At 47.3% G+C, this 18,440-nt stretch overlaps 1 pseudogene; it reads left to right on the top strand.

The window, feature by feature from the left end:
* Positions 1–17,932: 17,932 nt before the first annotated feature.
* LOC140087461 (U2 spliceosomal RNA) lies at positions 17,933–18,072 on the top strand (annotated as a pseudogene).
* Positions 18,073–18,440: the final 368 nt, after the last annotated feature.

The raw sequence follows: 18,440 nt of genomic DNA, 5'->3' as shown, positions 1-18,440 counted from the left end.
GGGGGCTACTAAAACTTTATACATCCACCGACACTCCATGGAGCATAAAGTGCACACAGGAATAGAAGTATAAACACTAGCAAGATTACTATCTACAAAGATTCAAAAGTGCTGTAATGTAGCCACAGATTTATAAACAAAACAGTTCTCAAGTATTGTCCCATGGGTTAGAATATTATTAACAACAAGCGGTAGCTGCCGGTATCGCCCGGGATAGTACTGTTTTTAGCAGTAACAAAAAAATATTTTATATTTATCTATTTTTTACTGTCTCTGACTTTGATTGTCTCTGAATGACTGTTTCAATCTCTGACTGACTGCCTTGGACCCTGACAGTCTCTGACTGACTGACTCTGACTGTGTCTTTCTCTGACTATCTCGGACTGCCTCTATATCTGATTATCTCTGACTGTCTTTTTGCATGACTGTCACTTTGTCTGTCTCTCTAGTCCTAACCATATTACCTCACACAAAAGCTGTCTTATACTCATTGCATATAGTTACCAGTCACGGCTCAGAACTCATATTAATGACCTGTGGCAAAACTGCAACCAATCACGGTTCACCTTCTATCTGCCACAGCAGCAGCAAACAATGGCTCCTGTAGATTGTGGTTAATAATTGTATTTTGAAAAGGGCATTGTTAAAATTTCTACTCAAAACAGAGTCTATAAAATCCCCAAAATCACGAAGCAGTTGTGCAAACTTTGGTCATTGTAAAGGATGATGCAGATTCCTTTAACAGATACCCCCACACACACATACACACACACACATACATACATACAAACATATATATGCTCGTATCTAACGGATCATCTTACCAGGCACAATTCTAGCATGGATAAACAACTCCACCATAGCTCCTAGCCATCCCAGATTCGGCAGAGAACAGGGGGTCACAATATGAGTGGAAATGAAAGATAGGAGGTCACTATATGATGGGAGATGGAGGATGACAGGAGACCACTATATGAGGGGAGATGGAGGAGGCCAGGGGGCCACTGTATGATGGGAGAAGAAGGAGGATAGGGGGCATCTGACTGAAGGGAGATGAAGGAGGATGTTAGGCCAATATATGAAGTGACATGGAGGAGGCCAGGAGTTGCAGAAGGGGGTGTTGTATGGGTCACCGAGGGTCGGGGGTTGAGTGGCCATAAGAAGGGGGAATTATTGTATGTGGAAGTCATTAAGGATGATTTTATACTCTTGCAAGGTGCAAGACAATTGTTGTGGTTTCTAAAAAAGTTGAGAGGATTTATCTCCACTGCTTCAAGGACCTGATAATAGGGAAATACAATAGCATTTCTGTGTTTACCAAACCTGAGGTAAAAATTAGTAAGGTCTCACCAAAGTTGGTCTTCAAGACCACATGACCTCAGTTCTAATGCTCTGGGAAAAGAAATAATTATATCTCACCAAAGGTGCTCCTCTCCAATGTCTGTAGCTAATGACACTGAGGTATCCGGTATTTGAGTATCTCTGTTATAAAGCACTTGAAAAAGTTGATTTTGAAGGGAGGTCAGAGTCTGATAACTTCAACAGTTCTTTTCTTAGGTGCTATTCTCCAGAATACCCTAGCTGAGCAGGGAGGAGTCTGTGAGATGGTGGAAGTGGCTTTTTGCATGTACATCCCAGATGACATCGCCCCCTATTGATCCATTACCTTTGACCTTGAAAAGATTGAAGGACGATCCAGGGAACTCAAGAGAAACTCTAGAGTGGACACTTTGTCCTTCACTTTGTGGTTGGGGAATTGGAAGGTTTTCTTGACTTAAGTGGGTGGGAAATTGGGAATTGTGATTTTGCTTATGTCACTTATTGCGTGTTGTGTGGTCCCCCTCATCAAGTCCACCATGTCCTAGATGGGCATCCGGGTGGTAAGAACCATGACAGGAGAAGTGCCAAGAGTGTAGGATGATGCCCTGTTGGAGAACCAGTTTACAAACCTGTGAACTATGGGAACTCAGTGATGTAATATGAGTATGCAGACCTGTAACCCGTTTAGTGACTGGCCTCTGGGGAATCTGGTGAAGCAATAATAAGTCCAGCAGGTGAGGGTTTAGCCGACCTGACAGTACCTGAAGTACCGGAAATAGACAGGAAACAGCAGGGGCAGCATGCATGGATGCCTCTGAGGCTGCTTAATCGCACCATTATACCAAAATGACGGGCAACAGCATGATGATGACAGAGTGACAAAGTGAGGCGAGATAGCATCTAAGACACTCAATAATTGACCCTGACACTATCGGGGACGGCATGCGGAGGCAGCGGCAGCAGCGGCAGGCTAGAGAGTGGCATGGCGACATACCCCAAATGGACTCTGGCTTCAAACCAATTAAAAAAATTCCTTTTGGTGAGGATAACGTGTAGCACTGTACGTATCAGTATTTGGCCTGGTTATGGCGGCAGAGAGGAACCAAAGGAGGTGAGCAAGAAGCACTGAAATTATTTCCTATTTAAACAAAAGGTTGACGGTATGTTTATTCGATAACACAGCATGGTGGCGACAGAGTGACCAAGTTCCATAACGTATCTGGTGAAACACCCGAAAAATGAGCCTGACACAGCTCGTTTGCTAGGGGACGACATGTGGAGGCAGCTATGGAGACGACTTTTGGAGGCTGCTATGGAGACAACGTGTGAAGGCAGCTGTGGAGACGGCGTGTGGAGGCTGCTATGTAGACGACTTGCGGTGGCAATGGGGACGATTATAGCACCTGAGGTGAATGTAAGGGGGTGAGAAAAGAGGAGTGAAAAGATAGATTTTAGAGGTAAAAGGTTACAGGTTGTAGGTTGAAGGTTGCTGCAGTTCAAAAAATGTTAGTTCGATCTTGGGATGGAGCTGGAGGTCCGCTGCCAGGCGAGCTTTCACCGGTCCAAGCCCCTGCCTCTCGGTTCTTCCCCACCCAAAATGGAACTGGGGACCCGAAGCGTTTACTTTGAAAAAATTATCATTTTCAAATCAGGCGGGGGCTACAAACAGCATTTCTAAAAACCTTTTGTGTAAGATCAAGTGTAGTAGTGTTCTTATAAGTATTTGGCCTGGTTATGGCAGGGGAGGGGAACGTAAACAGATGCGCAAGTAGCACTGAAATAATATCGGTCAATGATAAAAGTTTGGTGGTATATTTTGTGGATAACATAGCAGGGTGGCGAAAAAGTTAACAAGTTTGATGTGGAAGCCGTTAAACATCCCAAAATTTTGCCGGACACAGTTCGTTTACTAAGGGGACGATGTATGGAGGCAGCTATGTGGATGACTTTTGGAGACAGCTATGGAGATGATGTGTGGATGTAGCAATGGAGACAACGTGTGGAGGCAGCAATGGAGACAACGTGTGGAGGCAGCAATGGAGATAACATTGGGAGGCAGCTATAAAGACGACGTGTGGAGGCAGCAATGGAGACAACGTGTGGAGGCAGCAATGGAGACAACGTGTGGAGGAAGCAATGGAGATAACATTGGGAGGCAGCTATAAAGACGACGTGTGGAGGCTGCTATGGAGACAATTCAATTTGGATAGTGCCTGTATGTGGCAGTCCAAAAAGTTTTCAAAACGGAGGAGCGGGTAGGTGGCCCTCCAGAAAAATTAAATAGATAGAGTACCTGTATGTGGCACTCCCAAAAATTGTTTAAAACAGAGGACCAGGTAGGTGGCCCTCCAGAAAAATTAAATACATACAGTACTATAGCTAGAGCCAGTTGGCCCTGGCAAAAAATAGCCAGTTTCCTCTGCTTTAGTGTACAAAGAGGAGAATAAGGAGGGCAATGAGGAGGAGGAGTGCATACATGAGAATTATTCAGGTTGAGCTGCTTTTACCTGGTAGAGAATGGAAATCATGAGAAATCCAGGCTTGATTCATCTTGATAAGCGTCAGCCTGTCAGCGCTGTCAGTCGAGAGCGTGTACGCTTATCGGTGATGATGCCACCAGCTGCACTGAAAACCCGCTCGGACAACACGCTAGCGGCAGGGCAGGCAAGAACCTCCAAGGCATACAGCGCCAGTTCGTGCCACATGTCCAGCTTTGAAACCCAGTAGTTGTAGGGAGCTGTGTGATCATTTAGGACAATGGTATGGTCAGCTACGTACTCCCTCACCATCTTTCTGTAAAGATCAGCCCTACTCTGCCGAGACTGGGGACAGGTGACAGTGTCTTGCTGGGGTGACATAAAACTGGTAAAGGCCTTGTAAAGCGTACCCCTGCCAGTGCTGGAAAAGCTGCCTGCTCGCCTACTCTCCCTCACTACTTGTCCCGCAGAAGTACGCCCTCTGCCGCTAGCGCTGTCAGAAGGGAAATACTGTTTCAACTTGTGCACAAGGGCCTGCTGGTATTCATGCACTCTCACACTCCTTTCCTCTACAGGAATGAGAGTGGAAAGATTTTGCTTGTACCATGGGTCCAGAAGAGTGAATACCCAGTAATCGGTGCTGGAATAAATTCTTTGAACACAAGAGTCACGGGATAGGCAGCCTAACATTAAATCTGCCAAATACGCCAGAGTCCCAACGTGCAAGAATTCACTCCCCTCACTGGCCTGACTGTCCATTTCCTCCAACTCCTCCAACTCCTCTTCTTCTGCCCATACATGCTGAACAGTGAAGAACTGAGCAATGCTCCCCTCTTCTGTCTCGCCTACATTCTCCTCCTCTTCCACCTCCTCCGATACACGCTGAGAAACAGACCAGAGGGTGCTCTGGCTATCAACAAGGACATTTTCTTCCCTCGTCAACTTCTTCAACTTCATGCTGACCAGAGAGTTTTTCAACAGGCCATCAGCGGGATGGTGAGGCCGATGATGGCGGCATCGCCACTGACCATCTGTGTTGACTCCTCAAAGTTACTCAGCACCTGAGAGATATCAGACATCCACGTCCACTCCTGAGGAAGCTGACTGACCTGACTACCAGTTCTGGTGGAAGTTGACATCTGGCAGTCTACAATCGCTCTCCGCTGCTGGTAAACTCTGGATAACATGGTTAATGTTGAATTCCATCTCGTGGGCACGTCGCACAACAGTTGGTGAGTGGGCAGTTGGAGGCAGCGCTGCGCTGCCCGGAGAGTGCCAGCATTTGTGGTCGACTTTCTGAAATTCGCACAGATGCGGCGCACCTTCGTGAGCAAATCAGACAGATTGGGGTATGTCTTGAGGAACCGCTGAACTATCAGATTGAACACATGGGCCAGGCTTGGCCCAAATGTCAGTCTTCCGAGTTGCAGAGCCGCCACCAGGTTACGACCGTTGTCACACACAACCATGCCTGGCTTCAGGTTCAGCGGTGCCAGCCACAGATCGGTCTGCGCCGTGATGCCATGTAATAGCTCTTGGGCAGTGTGCCTTTTATCGCCTAGGCTCAGCAGTTTGAGCACCGCTTGCTGACGCTTAGCGACATCACTGCTGCTGTGCCTAGAGCTACTGACTGATGGTCCCATGCCCACTGATGGTAATTCGGAGGAGGAGGGGTGGGAGGAGGAGGAAGCATAGTAGGCCCCGCAATCCTGGGGCAGAGAACTCTGGGAAGAAGAAAGGAACACCCTTGATCACATGTACAGACATGTAAGCCAATCAGCAACCGGCAGGCTTATGTGATTTCACAGCCCTATATAAAGAGACGGCCATTTGCAATCCCGTCATTTCACATTGCATGTGCTGTCTGTAGCATCTAGCTGCTCGTACTGAGTAGCTGATGGAGTGATTTTTACTCAAAGTCCAGGGTGTCTGTTTTGGGGGATCTGTATACCCCAAATTTCAATTCTGTTTTGTTGCTAAAGTTGAGATAAAGAAATCTGTGTCAAATCCACATAGTTGCTGGAGTGATTTTTTCTCAAAGTCCAGGATGTCAGCTTTTGGGGTGCTTAATGAGCAGCTTCTTTCATCCGCCTAGTGAGTAGGATAGATGCCACCTGCCACCAGCAGCAGGACATGGAGCAGACCTTGCACCAGCAGGTGGTGGCCTACTTGGACAGCACTCTACCACCCCACCCCTACTTGGACTGCACTACTAGGCAGCCAAACTTGATGTGTGGCCGAAACTTGCGGAGTTTGCAGTAGAGAAGCTGTCCTGCCCAGCCAGTAGTGTGGCATCAGAGCGGGTGTTCAGTGCAGCAGGGACCATCGTTAGCCCAAGGATAACCCGCTTGTCCACCAGTAAGGTGGAGAGACTGACCTTTGTCAGGCTTGGATCGGCCAGAATCTCAACTCACCAATGCCTAATGCATCAGATTAGATCATCCATGACGTCTCCTCCAAATGGTGAGAAATGATTCTGGATTATAACGACCTGCCTCAGCCACTATTCTGATGCTGCCACCCACCTGATGCCACACATCTGCTGCCAGTTGCTTCATCTGCCTCCCATCATCTTTACCAGGGACTGGATTTGTCACCCACCTCCACACTTTCTGACTTCTTTCTGCTGTTGCTGGCTCCCCCACACTCTTCCATTCTGCCACACTGTGGCCTACCATGTTGCTGCCACCACCAGAATTTGTCATTGTGCCACTCTCTGGCCTTATGCTGCTGCCGCCCACCTACATAAACTGTGATTGTGCAGCTCTCTGACCTCCTGCTGCTGCAGCCACCTCTCCACTTTGTCATTGTGCCACTCTGTGGCCTACAATGTTGCCACCGCCTTCAGTATTTGTCATTCAGGAACTTTGTGGCCTACGATGTTGCTAGCGTCTCCATAGTTTGTCATTTTGCCACTTTGCGGCCTTCTCATGCTGCTGCCAACTGACCGCTGTCTCCCTGGAACACCCTGTGACTTCCATAATGCTATTTTCATCCTCCATCCCTCTATGATATTGCCACTATGTTTGGTTTTCCCGTTCATTTCATCTGTCAGAAGAAATTAAAAACTTCAGGGTTGATAGCCAAAAGCAGGAGTGGATACAGAACACAGAGGACATGCAAGTATCCCATGTACTGGTCATCTCTGTTTTGGATCAACTTCTATTTGTTTTTGGCCTTAACAATACTGATGGATTATTTACCGATTGAAAGCGGACACTGATGGATGAAAAGAAGGGCAAAATGATCAGTGTTGTCAATGCAGAATTACTGCGAACAGGTTCTGTCATAATATATGGAACCATCTGATGTCAGTGTAAAAAGAGTGCACTCTATGATGTTATAGTGGGATCTTGGCCCTCAGCTCGGTCCTTTTGAGCTGGCACAGACGTTACCTTGTCAGGCTGCGTTCCCGCTTCGCTTATTTGGGGAAGTTGGCTTATGTAAGTGCACATGGTAGTGAAGAGTGAAGCGATACTAAGAGCGGTGGCTGTCATGTGCGTGTCATACTAAAACACAGCATTGTTTGAAGACCAAACCACGCTCCCTATGCATATTTAAGCATGGCACAACGTTCTACAACACCCTACAGGCTCTCTGCAGCCAGGAAATACCTGAAAATTCGAAAACAAATTGTCGGAAAATTCGAAGAACTCTGCAAATCAAATTTTTGAAAAATTTGCCTATCTTTACATCAGACTAACAGAACTGAAGACAGCAAAATAACTATAGAAGAGTACATGCTAGCAGCTCACTTTTCTGTCAGATGGCATCCCCACCAGGGCTGTGAGTAACCCCTTGCAGGCAGATGACAGTGGTCAGCTTTCATCGGTCCACCAGTTCACTGTTTTATGGCAGTTTTACTAAACTTGGTACCATGTGGGGGTTGAAGGAAGTCATAATCCAATGAATAATATAACCTGTCTTCTTTCTCTGCTAGGCAGCTTCCATCCCTAGATGCACTGCTGGGTCCCAGCTGTCTCCCATGTGGTCGCAGAGGAGAAATGCTGCAGCAATGTCAGGCTGCAGCGTCTCCTTGCAGCAATGTCAGGCTGCAGCGATTTTGGGCTTTAGTGGATCTGCACACAGCTCCCAATATGTTCTGTGGAAACCCGGACAGCCAGAGATTGCCAGAGTGGGACCAGACTCAGGGTTTCTCAGAGGGTCGTTTCCAGCACTGAGGGTTCCAGCAATGGATAAGGGAGGTGACATTTACTCTTGGGACACATCAGAGGAGTTTAAAGAACCCCAAAATTTTGGTTTTAGGGCTAAGTGGTGTCGAGCCAGGTTAAGATGTGTTCATGCACAATATCCTGCCCCAGGAAGTCACTGCACCAGGAAGTCTGCAGATGTGCATGATTTTCCCCACATATTTGGCACTTCTGAAGCCCTTCCAAAGCAAACAGGTTTGTATGTCAAGGTGGCTTCATCAGCGTCAAAAATTTCAGATAGAGAGTGGTACTATCTCATCCTGGGTGATTTTGACAATATGATTATAATGGATAGTTGGCAGGTTGGGACAGGTGAAGGAGGATATGGGGATACTAAAGACTGTAAGGCTTCTATGACTTGGTGAGTAACGATGGCAGGTGGGTTCAGGTATGATCGGTAAGTGGATGGATTGTGAGAAGGTAAAGATTGGCAACATAAGAAAGAAAGTTATGGTTTGAAAGTATAGAGGAAGAATTAGTAAATTAGATATTGGAGAAAGTGTTTACCTCTTTATGGGTGGGAGAATCAGAGAGTTGTAAAACATCTAGAGAGGAAGTTAGTGATAAGAGCTGAGAGGCAGGAGGACGGATTGAGAGTTAAAATGTTAAAGTTTCCCATGATGGTGGTTGGAATCTCATAGGTTAGAAATCAAGGGAGCTAAGAGGCAGAGTGGTCAAAGAACTGATCTGGTAAGCCAGGAGGACAATATACTACAACCACATGAAAAAAAGAATGGGCAGAAAAGCCTGATGATGTTGACCTAAAAAGATGGAAAGGTGAGAGAGGATACAGAAGGAATGACCTGAAAATTGCATTATGGTACATGGACACTCCTCCACCCTACCTATTATCAGGTTTGAAGCAGTCAGTCATAGGACAAAGCAGCAGGGGAGGCAGAGTCATTTAGCTGGATCCATTTTTTAAGAGGAACTAAGGAAGAAAGATGCACAGATTCTAGTTTATTGCACACATCATCACAGAGGGCATATTTAAAAGAAATTGTGGGTGGAGAAGAATGGAATCTTAATAAAGTTAGCAGGGTTTCTGTGTGAAGTGTAAAAAAGGATTTGAAGGTTGGCATGGATTACGAGAGATTAGTAGAAAAAACAGAGACATGAGTTGCTGCAGAGATTTGTAAGAGGTTATATCTAGAGATGAGCGAACACACTCGAATACTTCGCCAGCTCGAGAAAATGGCATCTCCCGCTGTTTTGATTTTTGGTGGCCAGAAACAGAGCTAATCACAAGCCAGGAGACTCTGCACTCCACCCAGCATGACGTGGTACCCTTACACGTCGATTGCAGTGGTTGGCTGGCCTGATCAGGTGACCCTGGAATAGACTAGTCCCTGCCCGCGCTGCTCGGATCATTCTCTGTCTGGATGCCGCTAGGGAGAGAGCTGCTGCTGGTCAGGGATAGCGTTAGGGTGTTCTATTAGAATAGTGTTAGGCAGGAGTGATTCTACAAGAACCCACCAGCCCTTCTTAGGGCAACAATAGCGTTTTATTTTACTTTTTTTTGGTTTCCTTGTGGCTGGGCTTGCTGGCATTAGTAGTGCAGCTAGTACCATATTGTGAGGAATTTGCTCTTAGTGACACACATATCCATCTCAAACACCTAAGTGGGACAATTTCTTAGGGGTTTGATTGAATTAGGCACAGTCTGACGATTTTTTTTTTTCAAAACTTAAAGTGACTTAAAATCCAGTTGTGTGCTGTCAGTGTAGGTTAGAAACTAGGCATACAAGAACCCAACCGGCTTTCTTAGGCCTACAATAGCGTTATATGTATATTTTGTTGATTTGCTTGTGGCTGGCCTTGCTGACACTAGTAGTGACGAATTTGCAGGGAGTCTTGCAGCGTTCTGTATAGCTCTTAGTGACACACATATCCATCTCAAACACCTAAGTGGGACAATTTGTTAGGGGTTTGATTGAATTAGGCACAGTCTGCTTTTTCTTTTTTTTTTTTTTCAAAACTAAAAGTCATCAGGCACAGCACAAAATCCTGTTGTGTGCTGTCAGTGTAGGTTAGAAAATAGCCATAGCAATAGGATAGCATCGTTTTCTTAAAAAAAACACAAAAAAACACAAAAAAAACAAAAAAAATTTACAGTTTACACTTTAATTTTGAAAATGTTGAACCCGAGGGCTAGGGGTAGAGGACGAGGGGCGTGGGTGTGGGCGTCCAAACACTGCAGGGGTCAGAGGCCCTTGGTCCTGGGCGGGGTGAGACATTACCTGCTGATGAGGGAGCAGGGGAACGCCGCAGAGCTACACTCTCTAGGTTCATGTCTCAAGTTACTGGGACTCGTAGTAGAGCACTGTTGAGGCCAGAACAGTGCGAACAGGTGATGTCGTGGATTGCGGAAAATGCTTCTAGCCATTTGTCCACCAGTCAGTCTTCCACGCAGTCCATCCATGTCACCGAAATCAGCACTGCTCCACCTCAGCCTCCTTCCCCCCAGTCTGCCCCCTCCTAGGAAAATTTGGCATTTGAACCGGCATACTCTGAGGAACTGTTTTCTGGACCCTTCCCAGAGTCACAAACCACTTGTCCAGTTGCTGCTGAGCTCTTTTCCGATGCCCAGGTTTTCCACCGGTCGCAGTCTGTGGGTAATGATGACATTGTTGACGTAGTGGAAGAAGTGTGTAAAGAGGTGTCGGACAATGAGGAGACACGGTTGTCAGACAGTGGTGAAGTTGTTGTCAGGGCAGGAAGTCCGAGGGGGGAGCAGACTGAGGGATCGGAGGATGATGAGGTGACAGACCCAAGCTGGGTTGATAGGCCGGGTGAACACAGTGCTTCAGAGACTGAGGCGAGTCCTCAACGAGAACAGGTTGGAAGAGGCACTGGTGGAGCCAGACGGAGAGGCAGGGCCAGAGCTGGTGCATCAGCGCCAAATATTTCACGTAGTGAAGCTCCCGTGGCGAGGGCTAGATTTTCGGAAGTCTGGAGGTTCTTTAAAGAAACACCGGATGACCGACGGACTGTGGTGTGCAAAATGTGCCACACCAGGATCAGCAGGGGTTCCACCACTACAAGCTTAACCACCACCAGTATGTGCAGGCATATGAATGCTAAACACCCCACTCAATGGAACCAAGGCCATTCACCTCCGGCCGGGTCCACCACTGCTCCTTCCCCTGTGTCATTTGCTGCCTCTGCTAGTCAGCCCCCTGCCCAGGACCCTGGCACAAACACCTCCCGTGCGAAAACCACACCTTCGCCTCCACGATCCTCCACAGCATCCACCAATGTCTCCATGCGCAGCGTTCAGCTCTCCATACCCCAGACGCTGGAGCGCAAGACGAAGTACAGTGCAACTCACCCACACGCCGAAGCCCTAAACATCCACATCTCCAAACTACTTAGCCCTGAGATGCTGCAGCGGCTGCCCCTTGGTATTCGGTCCCCAGCCGCCACTACTTTTCCCGATGTGCCGTCCCAGCCCTGCACTAGCACGTGTCAGACAACATCATCCGTGCCCTGACCAACGCCGTTTCTGACGAGGTCCACCTGACCACGGACATGTGGACGAGTGCTGCCGGGCAGGGCCACTATGTATCGCTGACGGCACATTGGGTTAACTTGGTGGAGGCTGGGACCGCAATCGCCGAGGATTGCGGGGCCTACATCGGTCGAGGTCTCTCAGGCCTACTATGCCTCCTCCTCCTCCCACCCCTCCTCCACCTCCTCCTCCGAATTACCATCCGTGGGCATGGCGCCATCAGCCGGTAGCTCTAGGCACAGCAGAAGTTCCATCACTAAGCGACAGCAAGCGGTGCTCAAACTGCTGAGTCTAGGCAATAAAAGGCACACCGCCCAAGAGCTATTACAGGGCATCACGACGCAGACTGATCTGTGGCTGGCACCGCTGAACCTGAAGCCAGGCATGGTTGTGTGTGACAACGGCCGTAACCTGGTGGCGGCTCTGCAACTCAGAAGACTGACACATGTGCCATGCCTGGCCCATGTGTTAAATCTCATAGTTCAGCGGTTCCTCAAGACATACCCCGATCTGTCTTATTTGCTCACGAAGGTGCACCGCATCTGTGCGCATTTCAGGAAGTCCAGCACAGATGCTGCCACTCTCAGGGCAGCGCAGCGCCCCCTCCAACTGCCCACTCACCGACTGTTTTTCGACGTGCCCACGAGGTGGAATTCAACATTAACCATGTTATCCAGAGTTTACCAGCAGCGCAGAGCGATTGTAGACTGCCAGATGTCAACTTCCACCAGAACTGGTAGTCAGGTCAGTCAGCTTCCTCAAGTCTACAATGAGGAGTGGACGTGGATGTCTGATATCTGTCAGGTGCTGAGTAACTTTGAGGAGTCAACACAGATGGTCAGCATCAGCCTCACCATCCCACTGCTTGGCCTGTTGAAAAACTCTCTGGTCAGCATGAAGTCGGAAGCTTTGCACTCGTCACAAGAGACAGGGGAAGAAGATTCCCTTGTTGATAGCCAAAGCACCCTCAGGTCTGTTTCTCAGCGCATATCGGAGGAGGTGGAGGAGGAGACAGAAGAGGGGAGCATTGCTCAATCCTTCACTGTTCAGCGTGTAGGGGCAGAAGAAGAGTAGTTGGAGGAGTTGGAGTAGGAGGAAATGGACAGTCAGGCCAATGAGGGGAGTGAATTCTTGTGAGGTGGGACTCTGGTACATATGGCAGATTTTATGCTAGGCTGCCCATCCCGTGACCCTTGCATTCAAAGAATTTATTCCAGCACTGATTACTGGGTATTCACTCTCCTGGACCCACGGTACAAGCAAAATCTTTCCACTCTCATCCCTGGAGAGGAAATGAGTGTGTGAATGCATGAATACCGGCAGGCCCTGGTGCACAAGCTGAAACAGTTTTTCCCATCTGACACCGCTAGCGGCAGAGGGCGTACTTCTGCGGGACAAGTAGCGAGGGAGATTAGGCGAGCAGGCAGCTTGTCCAGCACTGGCAGGGGTACGCTTTACAAGGCCTTTGCCAGTTTTATGTCACCCCAGCAAGACACTGTCACCTGTCCCCAGTCTCGGCAGAGTAGGGCTGATCTTTACAGAATGATGGTGAGGGAGTACGTAGCTGACCATACCATCGTCCTAAGTGATCACACAGCTCCCTACAACTACTGGGTTTCAAAGCTGGACATGTGGCACGAACTGGCGCTGTACGCCTTGGAGGTTCTTGCCTGCCCTGCCGCTAGCGTGTTGTCAGAGCTGGTTTTCAGTGCAGCTGGTTGCATTATCACCAATAAGCGTACACGCATGTCGACTGACAGCGCTGACAGGCTGACGCTTATCAAGATGAATAAAGCCTGGATTTCTCATGATTTCCATTCTCCACCAGGTGAAGGAAGCTCAACCTGAATAATGTATGCACTCCTCCTCCTCATTTTCCTCCTTCTCCTCCTCTTTGTACACTAAAGCAGTTGCCAGGGCCAACTGGCTGTAGCTATATAATTTTTCTGAAGGCCACCTACCCGGTCCTGTGTTTTAACCAATTTTTTGGATTGCCACATACAGGCACTCAATCTATTTAATTTTTCTGGAGGACCACCTACCTGCTCCTCTGGTTTGAAAACTTTTTTGGACTGCAAAATACAGGCACTATCCAAATTTAATTGTCTCCATAGCAGTCTCCACACGTCGTCTTTATAGCTGCCTCCACACTTTGTCTCCATTGCTACCCACGGACATCATCTCCATAGCTGCCTCCCAAAGTCGTTCATATACAGGCACTCAATCTATTTAATTTTTCTGGAGGACCACCTACCTGCTCCTCTGGTTTGAAAACTTTTTTGGACTACAAAATATAGGCACTATCCAAATTTAATTGTATCCATAGCAGTCTCCACACATCATCTTTATAGCTGCCTCCACACTTTGTCTCCATTGCTACCACTGCACATCATCTCCATAGCTGCCTCCCAAAGTCGTTCATATAGCTGCCTCCATACATCGTTACCTTAGCAAACGAGCTGTGTCAGGCAGAATTTTGGGTTGTTTTCATGGCTTCCACATCAAACTTGTTAACTTTGTCGCCACCCTGCTGTGTTATCCACAAAATATACTGGCAAACTTTTATCATTTACCGATATTATTTCAGCGCTTCTTGCGCATCTGTTTACATTCCCCTCATCCGCCATAACCAAAACTTATAAGAACACTACTATACTTATACAAAAGGGTCTTAGAAGTGCTGTATGTAGCTCCCGCCTGCTTTGAAAATTATAATTTTTTCAAAGTAAACACTTCTGGCCCCCAGGCCCATTTTGGGTGCGGAGGAGCCGAGAGACAGGGGCTTGGACAGGCGAAAACTCGCCTGGCAGCGAACCGCCAGCTCCATCCCAAGATTAGGCAGCCTCAGAGGCATCCATGCATACTGCCCCTGCTGTTTCCTGTCCATTTCGCCTCCACAGCGTCCACCAATGTCTCCATGCGCAACTTTCAACTCTCTATACCCCAGACGCTGGAGCGCGAGAGGATATACAGCACATCATCCCCTGATCAAACGAGCTGTGTCAGGCAGAATTTTCAGGTGTTTCACCAGATACATAATGGAACTCGGCGCATCTGTCGCCACTATGCTGGAGACCTGAAGTTTCAATCATAGAAGCAATATGGATGCCCCATACTGTCGCTCTTAATCATGGAAGTCCTCTCCATGGATGGCTCCACATGTCGTCCCCTTATCAAACGAGCTGTGTCAGGCTCATTGTTCGGGTGTTTCACCAGATACGTTATGGATCTTGGTCACTATGTCGCCACCATGCTGTGTTATCGACTAAATATACTGTCAACCTTTTGTTCACATAGGAAATAATTTCAGCGCTTCTTGCTCACCTCCTTTGGTTCCTCTCTGCCACCCATTGGTTTGAAGCCTGGGTCCATTTAGGGTATGTCGCCATGCCACTCTCTAGCCTGCCGCTGCTGCCGCTGCCGTCCCCTATAGTGTCAAGGTCAATTATTGGATGTTTTAGATGCTATCTAGCCTCATTCTGTCACTCTGTCATCGCCATGCTGTTGCCCATAATTTTGGCATAATGGTGCGATTAAGCAGCCTCAGAGGCATCCATGCATGCTGCCCCTGCTGTTTCCTGTCCATTTCCGTGGTGTTTCCATCCTTTTCTGAGGTTTCCAGGTGTTTGGCCAAGCTTCCCTGTGCAGACCCTGGCGCCTTACCTGTCTCCTGCAATGTATAACTGCATCATCCTTATAAACACTGTATCGTATATATTCAGAATATGATATTCTTTGCAAACTATCAATGGATACAAGTATCCAATATCACCACTAAATGTATACACAAGAGACCCGGCCCTGATTTAGCTTGTACAACAATTACTCTAGGAGACTTATCACATAAGGGTGGACCGAGAAGGGTCAGAGAAGGGTCAGATGTTATAAAAAGATACAGACATGTACAATACAAAGGGAATTACCAGATTTATAACATTGTATAGATTGTGAGTGACATGAATGCAGAGAATACAGAATTACTTTGCATTTTGTGTAATGATAAGACCCGTCTGACCCCGGTCTAGCGCTGTAATCCTGTATCACCCATATTACACGATGGACAACGTCTACACAATCCAATACCTGAGGATATCCCTATAGTCCCAGGATCTTTGCTGTAGTCACTGACTAACCTCCTAGTGTGTGTGACATTGTCATATGAATCACAGTGGTAATCAGTAATGTGTGCTGGGATTGGGGTGAACGGGGGCACAAAAGCTTCCTGTATGGGGCACCTGCTGGTACCAATAGATAATGACTGCAATATCTAGTACCTGAGGATATCCGTATAGTCCCAGGATCTGTGCTGTAGTCACTGACTAACCTCCTAGTGTGTGTGACATTGTCATATGGGTCACAGTGGTGATCAGTAATGTGTGCCCTGGGATTGCGGTGGACGGGGGCACAAAAGCTTCCTGTATGGGGCACCTGCTGGTACCAATAAATAATGACTGTAGTATCCAGTACCTGAGGATATCCGTATAGTCCCAGGATCTGTGCTGCGGGAATAGTGGTAGATGAGTACTGATCCCCAATGACACCAGCCAGCTGGCCACGCCCCGGACAGGAGTAATTAGGTATCACCTTATCTGGACCAGACAGAAGATGTAACACACGGCTGACCGCCACTCGTCCATCTAGACACGAGTCATAAAAATTGTATCCCAGTGTAATATTGGGTAAGATGTCGGGATTATGATTAATATTATCAATGGCAAAGAAGAAAATCAGAGAATGTAGAAATCCATCAAACTCATTCCTGTGAATAAAGATAAAGACACATCCAGATGAGTAAGTGACTAGAGGACATGTCTGTACTACACACCTCAGGAAGATGAGAGATTACTGCAGATTTACCTTATACAATACAGTAATAAGTATGTGCCCCCTTCCTGACCTCCTAATAGCTTCCCCTTACATTTCCATATAACAGCCTCGTATTATACAGAGATGTGACATCAGGATGGAAGTGACATGAACTGATGATAAAACACATGATGAGAGGCTCCATATTCATAGGATCCTACACCCTACAGCTCACAATGTACATGATGTCCCCTGTACTGTGCACCCCCTGTATATGTGCATTTACACCATAAAGAGCTTTTCTATCTTTTCTATATAGATAATGAGCTGTCCATGGACTAGGCCCCCATATCAGACTGGGGGGTCTAACAATCCAGACCCCACAGATCAGCAGCTGTATTGTACATGAAGTGTCTGGTGACAGAGAACTGATCTGACGAGGGATGTGAGGGATCAGGGAGTGGATGTAACCACCTACACATCTGATATCAGTGATGATATAATAGAAGCCGTACACTGCATGTAGGTACCAGGAGACTGTCTGCAGAGGGTCCGAAAGGAGACCCCAGAAACACAAGCCCCTTCACACTACAGAACATGATATACAGAATGACAAGGACTTACACTACACAACGTATATCTGGGAAGTATTCTGATGGAAGTAGTAGATTATATGAAGATTTATATTTTGTTATCAGCCCCCCAATGATGAGGTCTCCATCCTGGTGAGTGTTATGTTCATAATCTTTAACTTTTCTTATCCTGAGATCACAACCTAATTCTGTGAAAGGAAACCAGTGAAGAAGCAGCAGAAGAAAGAGACTGAACATCTCCTTGTAGGAATAAGATGATGATGGAACAATCTCCTGTGCTCGATGTGATGGTGACACAGAGACAGCGGCTCCCAGGATCAGGGCCACCCTGGTGACTGCTATCATCTCCCCTCTTCTTATACAGGATGATGGGATATATTTTACATTGTCTGATCTCATCTCACATCATTCTGGATCTGATCCCCGGTGATTGTGTCCTCATCCGTCTTTACACTGGATAAATGTAGAAGAAGAAAGAAGAAGAATTAACCATTTCCAGCCGTCCTAGTGTTATACAGATTTATTCCTGAGATGAGGGGATTAAAGTGTTGCTTTCCTACCAAATGCCAGGACAGGACAAAGAGGTATCATAGCTGTCCCATAACTAGGACATAATTCATAATTATGTGCCCTCAGTTACATGTGAGAGTTAAAGGATCTAGATGCCCTCCTGGCCAGCGTATCAAAAACGTAGCTGCATGGAAACCCAGAACACACCTAATGTTAGGCCTAGACACCCCAATTTGGTAGAGTGTGAGAGGTAGCGAGGTACCCTAATTATTGGAAGTGATGGTTGTGCCATCTTCCAATCAAATGTTATAAGATTTTAATAAAAACCCAGACACAGAAGGTACCTTTCTGGAGGGAGGAGGAAATACAGACTTCCCCCTCTCAGTGAAATCTCAGCCAGGGGTTTAAAAATCCACTGGGTTTAAATTAGTGAATCTGGAAGAAGGCCTTGTCAGTCTATGAACTCTTATCATCATAGGGTTGGCCAAAATTCTCCTTGCTGTGATCGCTACTCGGCCTTTTGGCTAAGATCAAGTGTAGTATCTGTTCTTATCAGACCAACCAACTCCAAACCCTCCCTTCCCTTCACTGAGACCACCATCACCCCCCTAGTCGGGGTCTCAGCATTTCAGAAACCAGCCCATAAGGCAACCCCCAGGAATCAGCGGCACTAACCCAAACCTTCATCCCCTAGCTGAACCCCTAGCCCTCACGGTGGAGAACTTCCCTGGAGAGGGGTGAAAAATGTTACTCTTTCTTTTTCAGGAGAGTCCACGTCAGCCACACGCCCCTTACTGAACTGCGCAATGAAGCTGGAAACATGCAGCGGGGCAAGGAGGCCACGATGGGAGTCATCGCCGACTTCTACAGCAGCCTCTACACCTCGAAAAGCACAGACCAAGAAGCTGCTGAGAGGTTCCTAGTAGGTATCACTAACCCCCTTGATCTTGCAGGTGCTATGGCAATGGATGACCCTTTGACGGTGGACGAGCTGCTCTCTGCTGCTAAATCC

The sequence above is a fragment of the Engystomops pustulosus genome, chromosome 1 (genome assembly GCF_040894005.1).
Source record: "Engystomops pustulosus chromosome 1, aEngPut4.maternal, whole genome shotgun sequence".
In the NCBI taxonomy this organism is placed as follows: domain Eukaryota; kingdom Metazoa; phylum Chordata; class Amphibia; order Anura; family Leptodactylidae; genus Engystomops; species Engystomops pustulosus.
This window is presented reverse-complemented; position numbering and strand designations above follow the sequence as displayed.